The sequence below is a fragment of the Crinia signifera genome, chromosome 1 (assembly GCF_055691185.1).
Source record: "Crinia signifera chromosome 1, ASM5569118v1, whole genome shotgun sequence".
Taxonomy (NCBI): domain Eukaryota; kingdom Metazoa; phylum Chordata; class Amphibia; order Anura; family Myobatrachidae; genus Crinia; species Crinia signifera.
The window spans coordinates 344,571,531-344,590,612 of NC_139217.1; positions in this window are offsets into that span (position 1 = coordinate 344,571,531).

Genomic DNA, 19,082 nt, shown 5'->3' on the forward strand with positions numbered 1-19,082 from the left:
GCAGGGTGGAAGTATTTTTTCATTTTCATAGGAATGCCTTTAGCTCAATGTCTATATTTAGACCTTTTGGTGTAAGGTTGTCAAGGAGGAATATACATTTTGTTTTAGTTTTTTTCAGGCTGGATACCAAGTCTTCTCTCTCTCCAGAGGAGATGACTTGGTATCCAGCCTGAAAAAAACTGAAACAAGCTACAGAAATAGAGCTGTTCATTCTGCATAGAAAAATGCTCTGAAACGGGTAGGACCTTACTTTTTAACTGTTTAAGAAATACCGGTATTTCTTAAACGGTTAAAGCATCCTGGAGCTTTTACATTGCAGCTCTACCCATTTTAAAAGGCAAAAAAACCCCGGTAATATACCGTTTAAGAGCTGCAGTGTGAAAGGGGTATAAGCATAAAACAGGGTGGGTGCAGCATTTTCGATAATAACGTCCATGGGTTGTGTGCTCCACCCTGACAAGGTACCAGTTACCCTGGGTGGAATAGATTACCCCTAAAAGAATTGTGAATGTGCTTTGGGACACATTCTCTGAGGGAGGGCACAACAGCACTGAGAAGGAGCAGTGTGGACAAAAAAATTGTGTGTATATATATATATATACTGTATATATATATATATATATATATATATATATATATATATATATATATATATACTAAAAGAAGAGATGAGAGATGAGAGCGCTCCATTGTGCAATAACGTAAAAAACTTTTATTTTAAGAACAAAGTGGTTCTTCCGTAAAAACAGGTATATAGTAACGTACTACAATAAGCGGTATACTTATTTAGACCCACTGATGGTGAGAAAGATAAACCTTTTTGTTAAAGGGAGATTTGGTCATCTGTTAATTTCACTGAAGACAAATTAAAAATTCCTTTGGTGGTAGGTTTGTCTAATTGAGTGTGCGTCTTCTGAAGAATGGGACCCTTTCCCCCTCTTTTGCCCCGTCTTCCCTGTTTCTTTTTCCCCAGCCTAGATATAAGAGGGGGAGATAGAGATGCTAAGCTGCTTCGACGCGAATCATATTGGATTTATACAATGAAAACTGTTTATCCAGATGGATTAAATGAAGGAATGGAAATTACACCCTTCCTATCGTAAATTATGTTTTGTATTTCTCTTCAACCCCTTCTTCCAATTTCTCTCCTGTTAGTGTTTCCCGTTCCCCATAGTTTACAGCCATGATGGAGACCAATTCACTGTGCCTCCTCATCTTCCAATAAAATCACATGCAAAGTGACTCTGTAATTATTGTTTGGAGTGGGACTCTGCGGTCCATTACAAAGTTTGTTATATGGGTCTTTTGTATGGGCCTTTCCACATAAATATATGTTTTTGTATTGATTGGCTTCATTCTGCTAAAGAACTATATTACCCTGGAAATAATTGCAGTACCGGATATATGACAAATATGCCTTATAATATATTTTGCCGGTTCATAATCACTGTTGGGTATTAAATTACTAGACTCACTAAGAGTGATGATTCCTCTACTTGATATAATTATTGAATGTTAATGATAATGTGCCTTCCTATGTTCCTTTTTATACTTTTTATACTTGTTAATATTTGTGATCTGTTTTGCTATATACATATACAGCTGATTAATTTCTGCTTTATTTCTTATCTTTCTTTTCCTATATATATACGAAAAATATTTGGATTGGTGGCTCATAAAGTAATGAAAGACCGTCTGATCGCCAAGTGTATAACATACAAAAATCGCTTGAAATATTTACCATTGCAAATAGAGAGACGCACTGCCATCGCGCTCTCCGGATAAAGATTGTATTGAACCACGGTTAATTTCCTTTGCGCTTTTGTATTGATATTTCCTATTATCTATGACTGATGGTGTATTTTCAAAATAACATTACCTGTCAAATAACATGTATCTGTCCTGTGAAAACATGACCTTTACTCTCCTTTTTGAATATAAATAATGCTTTTAAATGTAGAGAATATTTACATGGAGAAATAAGAATGTTTTCTCTTTTTCTCTAAATGTATTGTGACCAACATCGATGTTTCTTCCGTTTATGCTGTAAATGGAAAATATTTTATATTGGTATTATACCCTGCTTTTTAAAATGTTATTGAATTGTTTGTATTTTATACTGGATTATTGATTATTTTATTATATGTAGCACCGTGCACTTTGAGAAAATGTAATCTTTGGAGACCGCTGCTGTCAAAGATCACCGTATAACAGTTTTAAATCAGCTGATGGATTTCAGCTGTAAAGACAGCCGCGGCCTTTAAAAGAGGAATCTGACCAACGCCAGGCCAGCCCTCTGACGAAGTACGTGATTACGAAACGCGTTGGGAAGTGGCCTGGCGTTGCAGTCTATCCACCAGACGTGTTAAGACGCTGAGAACCCCGAGTGTAACCTCTCCTACAGTACATCTGTGTTTGGAAAACACGTTTCATGCGAAAATCCTGCGGTGGTATACCGCTTATTGTGGTACGTTACTATATACCTGTTTTTACGGAAGAACCACTTTGTTCTTAAAATAAAAGTTTTTTACGTTATTGCACAATGGAGCGCTCTCATCTCTTCTTTTAGTGTTTCTACACCTGTGAAATTCAGGTGACTGAGAGCAGCCTGGAGAACTAAATATCCTTTGGTGCAGATAAATTGGAACTGGGACTACATCAAAACCGTCCTTTATGTGTGGATAATTCCAACAATATCCAAGGTCCACAGGTTTTTCATCTAATTGCGCACTTATTTCCCTTGATATATATATATATATATATATATATATATATATATGCCAGCACTCTGTGATAAGGTTTCAACTTGATTGGGTGCACTTCAGATTCATCCACAGTTCCTTTCAAAGAAATGCACTCCAACACCGCATCAGTGATAAAAAGACTTTAGTTTGGTAAAGTGGACATCACCAAATACCAGTATTTTCAGGGACTCAGCCCCTTCGTCAGGGTACAATCCACACCAACAGTTTAAGACAACCGCCCCCTCACACCCGCAGTCATTTAATACCTGTAGCTGCAGGTCACCTCCGTTTCTCCACAGGTGCCACGGTCCATCTAGCCGGAAGCTTGATGTCTGAACTTCACTGTTCCCATTAATTTTTTCATTGAGGCCAAATGGGTTTATCGTATTCAGTCTCAGTATCCACTGAGACTCTCTAATCAAAAGGGTCCTCGCCCTATCACCTCCCCTCAGGTTCACAAGGACATCATCAATAATGAAATAATGAAGTGATTCTAGCAGGTGCCCTGCCACTTTAAAATGCCTGGACACTGGCTGGTCCACCTCCTTGTCCCTAGCAGTCAGACTAATAGCGGATCTTTGAGCCGCCATCCGCTCTTTAAATTTCCTAGTCGTCTGCCCTACATAGAGCAAAACCACAGGGGCAGGTAATGACATAAACCACAAATGAGGAATTGCAATGGAGAACATGTCGAATGTCAAAGGTATTATCCCGGTGTGGGTGGTTAAGTTCGGTAGGGTATATAATACCGGCACCGTGGGATGTTCCACACGTAAGGCTTCATATACTTTTTTAGCTTGACCAATGCTAATTTTCTGGATGTAGCTGTGTCAGTTGAGGGAGGCAAAATTGTAACAGGTGTCTATGTAAAGGACAGACCGTAATACTCTATTGAGGGCATCTAGCCATCACCCCCCCACCACTCAAAAACAGATTGCCATTGTCCCAGATGATGCGGGTTGCCCGCATCACTAGTGACAAAGATTGTGTTCCAATGGAACTTAATAAAATGGTAGACAAGTTCAGGAAGAGAGGCTTTGATCATTCTAACCTTCTTAACATGAAACAGCGGGTACTAAACATGCCTCATGAGGAATTGTTCTCATCTAAGAAACACAGAGTTGAAAATACTAACCCATGGGTGAACAAATTCTCGGTTTCTAGCCCCATTATACATCGGGCCTCAAAATAACTGTGGCCAATAGAGCTGCCGGTGTTTAAGAACCAAAGACCTTTGTTAGCCTATACTAGGGGTAGGAACCTTAGGGATAGGCTAGTCAAGACGGATATTACCAACAAAGTCCCTCTTGTAGGACCGAATGTTTATGTCAAGCCCGCGGGGTGTTATAGTTGTAAGAATTGCATTACTTGCAAATTTATGATATCATGCAAGAAATTTAACAACCCACATCGGGATAAGATTTTCGACATTTGACATGTTCTCCATTGCAATTCCTCATTTGTGGTTTATGTCATTACCTGCCCCTGTGGTTTGCTCTATGTAGGGCAGACGACTAGGACATTTGAAGAGCGGATGGCGGCTCATAGATCCGCTATTAGTCTGACTGCTAGGGGCAAGGAGGTGGAACAGCCGGTGTCCAGGCATTTTAAAGCGACAGGGCACCCGCTGGAATCACTCCGTTATTTCATGATTGATCATGTCCCCATGAACCTGAGGGGAGCTGATAGGGCGAGGACCCTTTTTATTAGAGAGTCTCAGTGGATACTGAGACTGAATACGATAAACGCATTTGGCCTCAATGAAAAAAATTAATTGGAACAGTTTAGTATGAGAGCCAGTCCTCTGTTCCTTTCTCATCTTGTGCTAAATTATGTTCAAATTATGTTTAAGCAATGTTTGAATATCTCTGTAGTGTTTGCTTATTTGTATGTTTGCAATGTATGTTTATTATGCACTATTCAATGTCTTTATTGTATATTCCCTCTATCTCATTAGGGTCCGGTTCCATTAGGCCGGAAGTATTAGATGGCCCGCAGTTTAGAGATGGTACAGGGCTTTGAGGTGGAATGCACACGTGACGTTCTGATGGAATGCACTGTGGGAGCGCTCTGTCTTCCGGCTACTGCCGAAGCCGGAAGTTCGGACATCAAGCTTCCGGCTAGATGGACCGCGGCACCCGTGGAGAAACGGAGGTGACCTGCAGCTACAGGAATTTAATTACTGTGGGTGTGGGGGCGGTTGTCTTAAACTGTTGGTGTGGATTTTACCCTGATGAAGGGGCTGAGTCCCCAAAAATACTGGTATTTGGTGATGTCCATGTTACCAACTAAAGTATTTTTTCACTGATGCGGTGTTGGAGTGCCTATATATAGACAGGTGGGTTCTCAGGTTGGCACTCCGGTTAAAATAAAAATAAAACTGTTCTGGTGCCAGGCACATAATGTGGTTAATAGAAAGCACTTACCCCCTCGCAGAAAGGATTGGAGCCGGCACATGGTAGTAGGTGAAGAAGAAAAAGATTTATTGCAATTACATCATTGCACAAAGAGACAGCTGCCGACATGACAGCCGTTTCAACTGCTTGATGAAAACTGCTCACATGCAGTTGAAACGGCTGTCAGGTCGGCAGCTGTCTTTTTGTGCAATGATTTAATTGCAATAAATCTTTTTCTTCTTCACCTACTACCGTGGGCCAGCTCCAATCCTTTCTGCGAGGGGGTAAGTGCTTTATATATTTTTTTTTTCATGATTTTTTGCTTTTTGATTTTTTCACGTTTTTTTCTGCTTTTTGCATGGACTTTTGATTTAACGCTATTCATGGAGGATATGACCAGTTCCCACCAAGAACTCACAGACACTAAACGCTTTGATGCCAAGGACATTTCACGCATCCTGTTTGATGACACCACTGCACTAGCTTATAATGTGGATAGTCCAACTGAGGTTTTTTCTGATTTGATTAAACTAAAAAGGCGACGTGTGGAGTTACACCTACACGGATTAACTTATGATCCTGGTTATCGAACAAGTCAATACTGATTTAGAAACTTTGGATAAGGAGATCCAAGTCTGTGAGTCGACAGGCCTAGACATTCTCAGATCAGACATTGACACAGATTGGGTGTCTAAAATTGAGAATAATCCGGCCCTGTTTCACACAGAGCTATTAGCTTTTAAAAAGGGGAAATATAAGACCGTGAAGGAGGATTACAAAGACCAACGTGTCTATAGTTGGCTACAGGGTGGTGACTACAGACCCCCGTGGCGGAGTGCAAGCAGAGCTAGACGCGGTCGTGCCAATCAGGATTTTTCTGAGATTGACACCTCAGCTAGTGACTCGGATTTTTCACGCACTAATTCTTTTTTAGGGAGCAATACCTCCAAGAAAAAGAATTTAGGTGCTAAAAAACAACAAAACCGTGCAGAAGGGGAGGAGCCAGGCGGCATCCGAAGAAACCCCACTCGGAAAATAAGGACGTGATCGTCTTTAATTTATCCGACTATAACCCTACCACCACTGAGATGGCCGTCCTTTCGAAGGGGTTGTCCTTTGTAAGAACCAATAGGCAATCCTCATTCGAATTTGAGACGGAATTATTTAAATTTCATCGCCTATTGAAACTTAGGGATTATTTCTCTTAAAAAACTGAGTCAGACCAAGTACAAAAAAGATTTAAACCACCCAGTACATTTGACCCTCCGGGGTTAAATCTTTCAATTGAGACTTTCGTTAGATTGGTTAAAAGGGATGTGTCAAGCCATATCGATGCCCAAAAAGTATCTTTCTCCAATTTAACTAAGGATGAGAATTTGGCGGTCAATTTTTTGAGAGACAATTTGTCTCTAGTAATCCGTCCCTCTGATAAAGGGGGCGGTATAGTATTGATCAACAAGTGTGATTATGTTGCTGAGATAGAGAGGCAACTTGCTGACTCAGCTTGCTACAAACTACTCACCTATGACCTGACTTATCCTTACAAAAAAGAGACTGATGCCGCCATTAAATTGGGCCTAACCAATGGCTATATTGACCAATCCACTTCTGAGTTTTTGACCCAAACACACCCTAGGACCCCTTTGATTTATGTTTTACCTAAAGTCCACAAGACTTTAATTAAACCACCAGGTAGACCTATTATTTCTTCAGTTGGCTCCTTATTTCAACCCCTGTCACAGTTTGTTGATTTTTGGTTACAGCCAGTTGTACAGCACATTGATTATTTTTTGAAGGACTCTAATGACTTTATCTGTAAACTTGAAGCACTTGGCACTTTACCGGAGTCTAGCCTGCTTGTAACTCTCGACATAGCAAGTTTAAACACTAATAATGCGCATGAGGACGGTATGGACTCGGTCCGGGCGCTGCTCACCTCCAGTCCACACTATATTGGTCCACCCATCGAATTTTTGTTATTATTAATGGATATCATTTTGAAAAATAATTATTTTTTGTTCCAGAATTCTTTTTATTTGCAGCTGAGAGGGACTGCCATGGGTTCAAACATGGCGCCCTCTTATGCTAATTTATATATGTGTTTATACGAAAAACAACATATCATGGCTAATTCTACTTTTTCAGGTTTTATTCATTTTTACGTTCGTTATATTGATGATTTATTTTTGGTTTGGACTGGAGGTGCCCAGGCCCTAACGGAGTTCATAGACGTCCTTAATTCATTGAACACCACCATCAGATTTACGGTTTAATTTAGTGAGACAACGATCAGTTACTTAGATGTATGTGTGACCAAAACCATTGATGGCATTAAGACCTCTATTTTTAGGAAAGCTACCGATAAGAACTCTTTGTAATCAGCTGATTCCTTTCACCCCTTACCACTGAAAAGGGGACTACCTCTATCCCAATTGCTAAGGGTAGTACGCATCACTTCGGATAGAGAGATCCTACCACAGGCCCTCTCGGAGATGAGCGAATGATTTTTGGAGCGCGGCTATGATGCCATTGAAGTTTCAGATGCGGTGACACAGTGTCTGGAGACTTCGCGGGACCAGGCGTTTGTCAAACGCGATAAAAGTCTAGAAAAGGATAGACTTATTTTTTCAAGTACATATTCTGTCGCTTCAGCGCATATTCGAAAAACTATACTAAAACTTTGGCATATTGTGCAATCGGATGTAGCCATTGGACGTTATTGCATGCAGACACCTCTTTTTTGTTACAAGAGAAGTCGCAATTTAAGGGATGTCCTAGCTCCATCAGACATTGGACCCATTAATAACAAAACTTGGCTACAAACGAAGTGCCAATTTGGAAGAACACATGGTTCTTCCAAATTGGCAAATGGCAGCTGTCCGCAGGGATATAACTATTTGCGTTTGTGGCCCTAAAAAAGTTTTTGTTTCAATCTTATTATCTGGTCCAATGTAAAGACAAATGTCCAAACAAAGTTGTTTAGATGTTCTTTAAATGTAAATTTGAGGTTGTAATCATTAATTTGAATATCGGAAATTAAAGATGTTTATTCCAACAATTCACCAACCCAAATCAATATTTTTTTTGAAAAAGACAATATGTTTTTCTGAAAGCCCACCTGTTGGAAAATGTGACACTCTTCCCAAGCTTCCATGTACAAATTGTCATATGAGGGGGCAGACTTTGTATCCATAGCAGTACTACATTCTTGAATATAGAAGACACCATCGAACTCAATGTAAAATATTTTTTTTTATTTTTCTGTGATGTAAGTATCTTTAATTCAACGTTCATTGACCACTTCAATTCCTTTCTCATGAGGGATTGAGATCTTTAATCTCATAAAACTTGAACATGAGCGTCTATGGTGGGAATTGCCCATCGACATCCATGTTAAACTCATAAAATGAACATCAAGGGAGCCACGCATAACCATTCAGCCTCGGAGCTCTCCCCAAGCCTACTCCTGATTGGCTGAGGGAGGACCCATGAAAATCCTCAGCCTCAGGTAAGAGCTGCAAGTGTAAACACACTTGTAGCTCCTCATGTTTGTTTGGTGTCATGTCAGCGGTTTGTTATTTTTACACCTGTGGATGCCTACAGAGAACGAATGTATAATTTATTTTCACAAGTACCCTATGGATTTCTACTGGAGAAGTGGACATGCCTATGGTGGACCCTATAGGTAAGAATGTATGTGTGATTGTAGTATGTATTAAAGTTTTACTTATTTGTGTGTGTTTTATTATTTTATATTGGTTATGTTGTTTAACTACAAAAACCAGCAGTGCTATTAATGCCCTGCATACTGGGACTTGTGGTTCTCCAAGTCCCTGCACTTGTAGTTCCACAGCACACCGCAGTAGTTTCTACTAATTTTTTACACTTACTGCCATCAGCCTGTTGCCCATCACCCAGGGGCATCAGGGACAGCCATGGGCTGGGAACCCTTTATTGGGGGGGTCCACACTCCCCCAAGGTCCAGGCCCAGGCTGACCAGCCAGGGTGATCATGTTATGGCCACGGGAACATATATAATAAGTGTCCCCTGGCTGTGGCATGACACAGCTGGCTGTTTGAGCCTGGTACTGGTTGGCAAAATATGGATTCCTACTCCTTTTGTCCCCTGTATTTTTGGAACCAGGACTGGGCCATGAGCCTAGTGCTGGTGTTAGAAATACAGAGGGACCCCAGCTTCCCCCTCCTCCCCTGTAGGTCTGCAACCAGGACTGGCATAATGAGCACTGGGCTGGTTATTGCTGGACGGGGGGACCGCATGCTATTTTCTTTCAATGATTTATATATTTCTTCTATATTTTACACATGGCAGCATCACGTGGATTTGACTGATCTGTTCGATGCTGTCACATTTAACGTATTTGGCTGCCGGTAAATATGGCAGCCAAATACGATTCACATCACCATTAGAAATTACGAACCCAGAATAAAGAAATTTGCCATATTCTACATATGTATGTTGGCCGATTACATCCAATCCCACCGCTGATCGCCCATAATTGTCAATCTTCGTAAATTTCCCCCACAGTAGCCAAGATTTCTGGGAAATGTATATCTTGCTTCCTTTTGAGATCTGAAGTCGGCAGGTAAGTTCAGGTATGTTCAGTTTAATAAGACCTGAATACACACATCATTATTAGAAAACAACCAGCACTTTTTTGCGGACATTTTCAAACTCCCCCACATTACCCTACAAACTGTGCAGCGTAAATCTCGGTGTAAAGAAGTGGAAACCATTGCCAACCGATACATTCAATATGCATCAGAAGCACTTTGTTCACACACATTCTAAAGATGTCCTCATACAGTGCTCGTATCAGGAAAGGGTTTGAGTGGGGAAGCACTGTATGAGGCAATTGCTTTTTATTGGTGTCTTTTTATTGTGAGATGGCTTTTTACATTGTTGATGCATATTCACACAGTTGATTAGAAAAAGGGAGAAATTATTGGAGATACATATTTTAAATTGAACTATTTATTTGTCAGAAACGGTCATTTCAGAACTGCAAAGCTTTGGCAATGCATCTTTTCCTTAATAATTGTACAGTATAGTAAACTTACTACATGAATTATGAATTTTGCAAAGCTCAGGCAACAATTATATAATTGCACTCTGCTATATAGTATGATAGGTTAGGACTGGGAGTTTCAGGAAGATCAAACATAAAAGGGGATTCTCTCATGCAATGATGAGTTCAATGATTGCCCCAAAAAGATCAGCTACTCTTTGGTCAATGGTAGGATTATGCAAATAAATTGTTTTAAACATTTATTTACATTTCACTAAAGATGTATAGTAATGTATTGTAAGCTTTTAATATATATGCTGTATGTACTAGATTTACCCCATTTGTGAAAATTCGGCATTTGTATCACTCCAAATAATAACATGCTGTACAGGTTCAAGCATCACCTTTAGGCAGCTGGGCATGATGATGGTTCCAATACCAAGGGTCATGCATGTTTATGGTTACCTGGGCATATCTGGGCATCTCTCACTTTCTGAATCTCACATCCTATTACATTTCACCCTTTAAGTGAACACTCCAAATGAGAAAATATTTTGAAACAAAAATTCATCCATATAAAGCCCCCTATACACTAGCTGATCCCTCATGATGCTGATATTGGTGGCACCGGGGACCCGGTGGGTGTCCCATCATGCATATACACTTGCTGCTGATGGCTCGGAAGGGAGTGACAGCGGGGGCATGGCATGGAGAGCAACAGCTGCTCCAGCATGGCCATCGTTACCAAGGACATCCCTAGTCTGAACATGCAGGATGAAGGGGGGAGGGGTCATTAATGGTGCTCATGAGATAGTGTTGTTAACATTTTGAGTGCCCTTTCTGAGCGATATTGTTCACAATACCGCCTAGTGTGTTTGGGGCTTAAATGCTCATTCACCAATTGCTCACCCAAGTCTTTGGAAATGGATCCGATTCATTTGATGGTCCGCGGTTGACTAATATGCATAACATGCATTGCACTTCTATTTATTGAACTTCAGATCAGACCATGCGGATTCCACACAGTGGGCCTAATTCAGCATGGAGCACTAACCAAAGAGTTTGCAAATGAGCGATTATCGAACAACTGTATAACATGCATCGCGCATATGCGAGGGGAATTAGAGGTTGGAAATGCGTATTGATTGTAAAAGCAATGTGGCCTGAGTTTGACTGACAGAAATCCAGCGTATGGGGGTGAAAACCTGCTGTTTTTTGGATGTGGTCAAAAAAATGCAGACGTCACCCAGGTATTCTTGAGGAGGGTCTGTGATGTTAATATGTGAAGTGATAAAGTGGAAGGTGATATATGAAGTGATAAAGTGGAAGGTGATAATGCAGCAGACATTCAGCTCCTAATTCTCAATTTTCAAAACCAGCCTTTAACTTGACAGTTAGGGGTAACATTACTAAATTGGGGGTTCTATTGAAGATGGGATGTTGCCCAAAGTGAACATTCAGATTTTATTTATTTTCTTTTCGTGTTTCGTGTTTTGGATCTGTATTTTTTTTTGCCAAAAACATAAAAATCACTAAAAAAAATTTTTTGCTCCTACGCTATTACTGTATTAACCCAAATATCATTAATTTTTTACTCATTTCCAATCTATTCTGAACACCTCACACCTCACAACAATATTGTTTTTAGGACAAAAGGTTGCACCAAGGTAGCTGGATAACTATGCTAAGCCACACAAGTGGGTGGCACAAACACGTGGCTCATTTAGGAGTGGCATTGCAGAGGCAGACAGGATGGCAGTTTGAAAAACTAGGCCCCAAAAAGCACCTAATGGCAAAAAAGAGGTGCAAGATGGAATTGTCCTTGGGCCCTCTCAGCCACCCTTATGTTGTGTAAATAGGAAATATACACAAACTAATCATTTCAGCGACAGGGTCATGACTGTGGCTAAATTGATTGGTTTGTTTGGGACCCCACAAAAAAAGAAGCGTCACTTCTCTCTGTACAAACTGGCTCTATAGAGGCAAGATGTCATGCTCATCCTCATCCTTCGATTCCTCACCCCCTTCATTGTATACTTCCTCATCCTCACAGATTATCAATTAATCCCCGCTGGACTCCACAATCACAGGTCCCTCTGTAGTCTCTGGAGGCAATTGCTGGTCTTCTTTCAAGAATTGATCATTCATTTTGAGGAACATCATCTTATCCACATTTTGCGGAAGCAACCTTCTACGCAGCTCACTGACCAGGTTCCCTGCTGCACTAAAAACTCTTTCGGAGTACACACTGGAGGGGGGGACAACTCAGGTAAAATAGAGTCAGTTTGTACGGGGGCCTCCAAACTGCCTTTTTTTCCCTGCCAGTAGAGGTGTATAGACTGTCTGACATGTCTACTTGGATGCTGTCACCAAAATAATCCTCCACCATTTTTTCAATGGTGACAATAGATATGTCAGCAATCGTTGCAAGGTCCTTTAGTCTAGACCAGATGCTGCACCCGCATATTTATTGTGTGGGCAAACCATGAAACATTTAAAAAATTGTCTATGTCATAGGTGGCCATGTAGGCTTGAATGGCCTTTTGCTGCTCCTCCAACCTCTGCAGCACATAGACGGTGGAGTTCCAGCACGTCACAACCTCTTGTTTGAGGTGATGGCAGGTTGAGGAGTTTCTGCTGCCACTCCAGCCTTCGGCAGGCAGTGGCAGAATGGTGAAAGTGTCCAGCAATTTTGCGGGCCACTGCAACCATAGCATAAATAAAACGGCCACTGCAAAGCATAAATAAAACGGTGGAGGAGTTGCAGATAGGGTCACTGGTAGAGCAGGAGGATCAGGCAGCCAGCTGGGTCACGGTTAGAAGGGGAAACAAGAGGGACAGGAACGACATCTCGGATCTATCACACCCGAACAAATTTGCCCGGTTGGACGATGTTTCGGGGGAGGATAAAGACGAAATGACGGAGCTGGAGGATACGGCTCCCTCTAGCAACCAGAGGAGCGGTCCCTCTAGCTCAAACGGGATGACAGTTAGTGAGGTACCAAGGCAGATAGTGGTGGTAGGGGATTCCATCATTAGGAGAACAGACAGGGCAATCTGCTATCGGGACCGCGATCGCCGCACGGTCTGTTGCCTCCCAGGTGCTCGGGTACGGCACATCGCGGACCGAGTCGACAGATTGTTGGGAGGGGCTGGGAGCAACCCGGCGGTCTTGGTGCACATCGGCACCAACGGCAAAGTCAATGGTAGGTGGGATGTCCTCAAGAAAGAGTATAGGGAATTAGGTAAGAAATTAAAGGCAAGGACATCTAGGGTAATTTTCTAGGAAATATTACCAGTGCCACGTGCTAGCTCAGGGAGGCAGAGGGAGATCAGGGAGGTAAATGTGTGGCTTAAGGACTGGTGTAGGAAAGAGGGATTCTTGTTCATGGAACACTGGGCGGACTTCTCGGTCAGGCGCCATCTTTTTGCCGTGATGGATTGCACCTGAACGAGGAGGGGGCTGCGGTGCTGGGGGGAAGGATGGTTAGAGGGTTGGAGGAGATTTTAAACTAGGCGACGGGGGGGGGGGGGGGGGGGTGGGGGCAGCAAGGCATTATGGGACCATCAGGGAGAGAAGCCGGACTGGGATCAGGAATCATATGGGGGAAGGAGATGATGGGGGGGACGGCGACATAGACAAAGTCCTGGGACATAACAAGGGTATAATCGGGGGTAACTCTCAGGGTGCATCAGAAATGTCATGTAATAAAATGTTATGTTGTAACAGTCACGTTACCCCATTACAGTTCTTAGGTACAGATGATCTTAGTGTATGGGAAGGAGGGAAGGACAGAGGAAGAATTCCCAGAACTATAAAGAGGGCAGGCAGTGTGCATGGTGGGGAGGCCTGTAGAGAGTCTATTGAAGGGGAGAGGGGAAAGAGGAAGCTAGTAAAAAATTCAAATGGGTCCTGGGGTGAAAGTAATCACAATATTAGAGCCATATCTAAAAATAAACATAAATTAAAATGCTTACTGGCTAATGCAAGAAGCTTAGTGAGTAAAATCGGGGAGCTAGAAACGGTGATCAGTAGGGACGACTACGACATCATTGGTATTACAGAAACATGGTGTAATGAGTCGCATGACTGGGCATTAAACATGGAGGGATATACACTCTACAGGAAAGACAGGGAAAATAGAAGGGGCGGGGGTGTGTGCCTATATGTAAATAATAACTTAACATCATGTGAGAAAAATATGAGCACAGACCTGGAAGACGACAACTCGGAGACAGTGTGGGTAGAGATAACCGACAATAATAAAAAAACAAAAAACAAATTTATAATAGGGGTATGCTATAGACTACCAAATATAAACGAAAGGGAAGAGTCTCTTCTTTTAAACCAAATCAAACAAGCATCAAATCAGGGTCAGGTATTAATTATGGGGGATTTTAATTTACCCGACATTGATTGGGAAAACGAAACAGGTAAATCAGCAAGAAGCAATGGGTTCTTAAGCTTACTTAAAGACCAGTTTATTACACAAACGGTGGAAACTCCAACTCGTGATGAGGCACTCTTGGACTTAGTTTTAACAAATAACACAGACTTAGTTTCAAACACAAAAGTAATTGAACAATTAGGGAACAGTGATCACAATATGGTTTCACTGGAAATCAACTTCAGTAAATTACATCAAAAAGGATCTGCAAAAATACTAAACTTCAGAAAAGCGAACTTTGAATTATTCAGGGAAGCCCTAACAGGAATTGGGTGGGAAACGGTTATGGAGGGAAAAAATGCAGAGGAAATGTGGGATACTCTAAAAAAGGTGCTTGATTCACTAACTATTGAATACATTCCTAAAATAGCTAAAGGTGAATTCAACAAAAAAAGCCACCATGATTGGACAAAGAAGTAAGGTCAGCTATCAACAATAAAACCAGAGCCTTTAAATTCTATAAAAATAACTTGAATGAGGAGGCGTTCGCAAAATACAAAGAATCAAACAAAACTTGTAAAGGGGTAATCAAAGCAGCTAAAATATTATATGAAGAGTGCATAGCCACTGAAAGCAAAACCAACCCAAAGAAGTTTTTTAAATACATAAATAGTAAACGTTTAATTAAGGAAAACATAGGCCCACTAACTGATACTAGTGGAAAAAGTGTTACTGAGGACAAGGGAAAAGCAAAACTGTTAAATGAGTTCTTCTCATCAGTATTTACTAAGGGAGAGCAGACTGTGGAACGAACATTTACCACAAACGGGACAAATAAGCCAGATCTCATTGTGGATTTCACGCCGAAGGAAATAATACTGAGGCTAAGCAAACTAAAAACAAATAAATCACCAGGGCCAGATGGAATTCATCCGAGGGTATTAATGGAATTAAGGGATGAACTAGCTACCCCCCTACATTATATCTTTAGCAAGTCACTATCGTCAGGTATAGTACCAAAAGATTGGAGAATAGCAGAGGTAGTGCCAATATTCAAAAAAGGAAAAAAGGAAGATCCCGCTAATTACAGACCCGTTAGAAATATTTAGATCATCACAGTCTACTCAGTGCTAACCAACATGGGTTCGTGAAAAATCGTTCATGCCAAACTAATCTACTAGGGTTCTATGAAGAGGTTAGCAAAAACCTTGATAATGGAAATGCTGTAGATGTGATTTTCCTAGATTTCGCTAAAGCATTTGATACTGTCCCACACAAGAGATTGATTAATAAAATGGAGAACCTAGTATTGGGTGAAAATATCTGCAGATGGGTAGGGAATTGGCTATGTAATAGTGAACAAAGAGTGGTTGTGAATGGTGCCGTATCAGATATGATACCGGTACTAAGTGGAGTGCCCCAGGGTTCGGTTTTGGGCCCATTTTGTTTAACATTTTTATTAACGATATTGGGATAGGGTTACTCAGCAATGTATCCATCTTTGCGGACGATACAAAACTTAGCAAAGTCATCAAATCATCAGAAGATGTCACCATGCTTCAAAATGATCTTGCAATTCTAGATGAGTGGGCAAAAAAATGGAAGATGAGGTTCAATGTAGATAAATGTAAGGTTATGCACCTTGGGAGACACAACCAGTGTGCAAGTTACAACCTTAGCGGAGAGGAACTGGGTAATTCCATACTTGAAAAGGATCTAGGAGTCCAAATAGACAGCAAACTAGGATGTAGTGCCCATTGTAATGTAGCTACAAAAAAGGCCAACAAAATTCTGGCATGTATTAAGAGGGGAATGGAAACTAGGGACTCGAGGGTAATTATGCCACTATATAAAGCATTGGTGAGACCTCACCTAGAGTACGGAGTACAGTTCTGGGCCCCACACTATAAAAAGGACATCATAGAATTAGAAAAAGTCCAAAGGCGAGCAACAAAGCTTATTAGGGGAATGGAGAATTTAAGCTACGGGGAGAGATTAAGCAATTTGGGACTATTTACATTAGAAAAGAGACGTTTAAGGGGGGACATGCTCAACATGTACAAGTATATCAAGGGCCAATATAAAGAACTGTCACGCACCCTATTTTCTACTAGAAAGGAATCTAGGACGCGAGGGCATGAGTATAGATTAGAAGAAAAAAGATTTCATTCAGCTAGTAGAAAGAATTTCTTTACGGTCAGAACAGTCAAACTCTGGAACTCTCTTCTCAGAGAGGTGGTAACGGCTGGCTCATTAAATGCGTTCAAGGCAAAGTTGGACAAACATTTACTGGAGAAAAACATCCATGGGTACAAATAAGAAATATAATTTGTCTGTAAAATACCAGAACCTACCAAATCAGCAATGGATATCTATACCAGGTTGAACTAGATGGACGCAAGTCTTTTTTCAGCCTTACCTACTATGTAACTATGTAACCATCTCCTGCACACGCCTGTCAGTTTTTAGGAAATGCTGCACCACCAAATTTTTTGTGTGGGCAAAACATGGCACGTGTTGGAAATTGCCCATATGTAATGCCTGCATAATGTTACTGGTGTTTTTCTGACACCACAAATCCACGGGAGAGGCCCAGTGGGGTAAGCCACTGCGAGATGATTTCCCTGAGTTTCTCTAAGAGGTTGTCGGCGCTGTGCCTCTTACTGAAACCAGTGATACACAACGTAGCCTCCCTTGGAAGGTGCTAGCGTGCAGGAGATGCTGCTGTTGTTGCTGTGGAAGGTGATGAATCTACCCAGTGGGCTGTCACAGTCATATAGTCACATTTTTCAGGGCACCGAGAACACTTTTTCAGACTTTGTACATCCTCGGTATAGTGAAGTGGAATCTAGATGGGATTTGGTACCGGGGACACAATACCTCCATCAACTGTCTAAATCCCACTCCGCTGATGGCGGACACCAGATGCAAATCCAACACTAACATAGCTGTCAAGGCCACAGTTATCTGCTTTGCCATCGGATGACTGCTGTCGTACTTTATCCACATGGCGAATGACTGTTGGATGGTCAATTGCTTATTGAAAGTACATATGGATAGTGGTAGATGCTCAATTAGTTCAGTAATACCACTCAGATGCATGCAAGGGAGGGATTAATACTGAGTAAGTAAAAAAAAAGGCATTGTTCCCCCAGCTCACTGAATGGTATTAGTAACCAATCTTGAAAACTACATGATAATAAAATGTAGAGATATTGTTACATATACTGTACCTGCGCAGGTGTATGATATGCCCCCAAGCAACGTCAAGGCTTCTCTGTATATTGGGGGTCCCTAGCACTATATCTAGGTGCAGGGTGCGGCACCCCAAAAAACTAGCGTTAGCTAGAAAGCCCAGAGCAGTGAAAAACTATAGTGTTAATAAATATTAGTGATAAGAAGCCGAAGCTATGTATAGAGAGAGAGAGAGAGAGAGAGAGAGAGAAATGAGATGTAATTAAAATATTAAAGAAATAGTGTTAGTGACCGGCATCGGCCGTATTTTCAAGAAAAATACAATTCTGAAATAGGACAGGATTAGTAATCTGCTGTATTTATGGATTTGTATTAGCCCGATGGCTTAGGTGGCCATATGCAGCCATATTCATATTTAACTGGTGTACATATGGCCGCTAAATACAAATATGAGTCGACAGCCTGCACAGATCAGTCAGATCTGTGCAGGATTCAGTGTAAAAAAATATAAATATATACAAAAATAATTTTAAAGCAATTAACAGCCCAGGGCGCAGAGAGCCGGTCCTGGTTCTAGAAATTCACAAGTCCTACTGAGTAGGGAATCCCTAGAAATTTTTAAAACCTGCACCAGGCTCAAGGGCTGGTCCTGATTCCCAAAATACAGGGGACAAAATGACTGGGGGTCGCCCCATATTGGCAATTCCCTGCTAATGATTGGCTGGTGGGCAGGCCTTACCCCCGGACTGTGGGTGGAGCCAAGAATTTAAACACAAGCTGCCCTTATGTCTATGGGGAATGAACAGCCAGAAGCACAGCATTCCTCACAGAAGACAGTGGGTGAGTATATCATCCTGTGGCTTCAGCTACTTGCACACCCATGGGAATGTCCAGCATTTTTATGGGGATGCCCATAAAATGCTTGGCGTACCCATGGGCGATCCCTGACTGTCCCCACCGCTGTCTGCCCCTGGCCCAACCTGATGTATGTGGACTGCTCACCAACTATGCAAATAATAATAAACCATGTGCATGTGCAATTCTGCAAAACATCAGGACAGGGCCAAACTCGCTAAATAGCAAGTGAACTAGAATCACCCCTCAAATTTGCTCTGCGAACCAACCTGAATCACCCTCATAGTTACAATTATAAGATGACGTGTGATCTGCAACCAGCGTCCGGCATCCAAAAAAGTAATTCTTGAGTACACTCTTTCTAACTTTCTAACCTACATCTGCTGCTGGTGGCAGAACCTTGTCTGAAAAAAATTTAATCATTAGATCAAACCACAAGACTCTGGGTCATTAAGAAAATAAGAATGATGTGTGTTA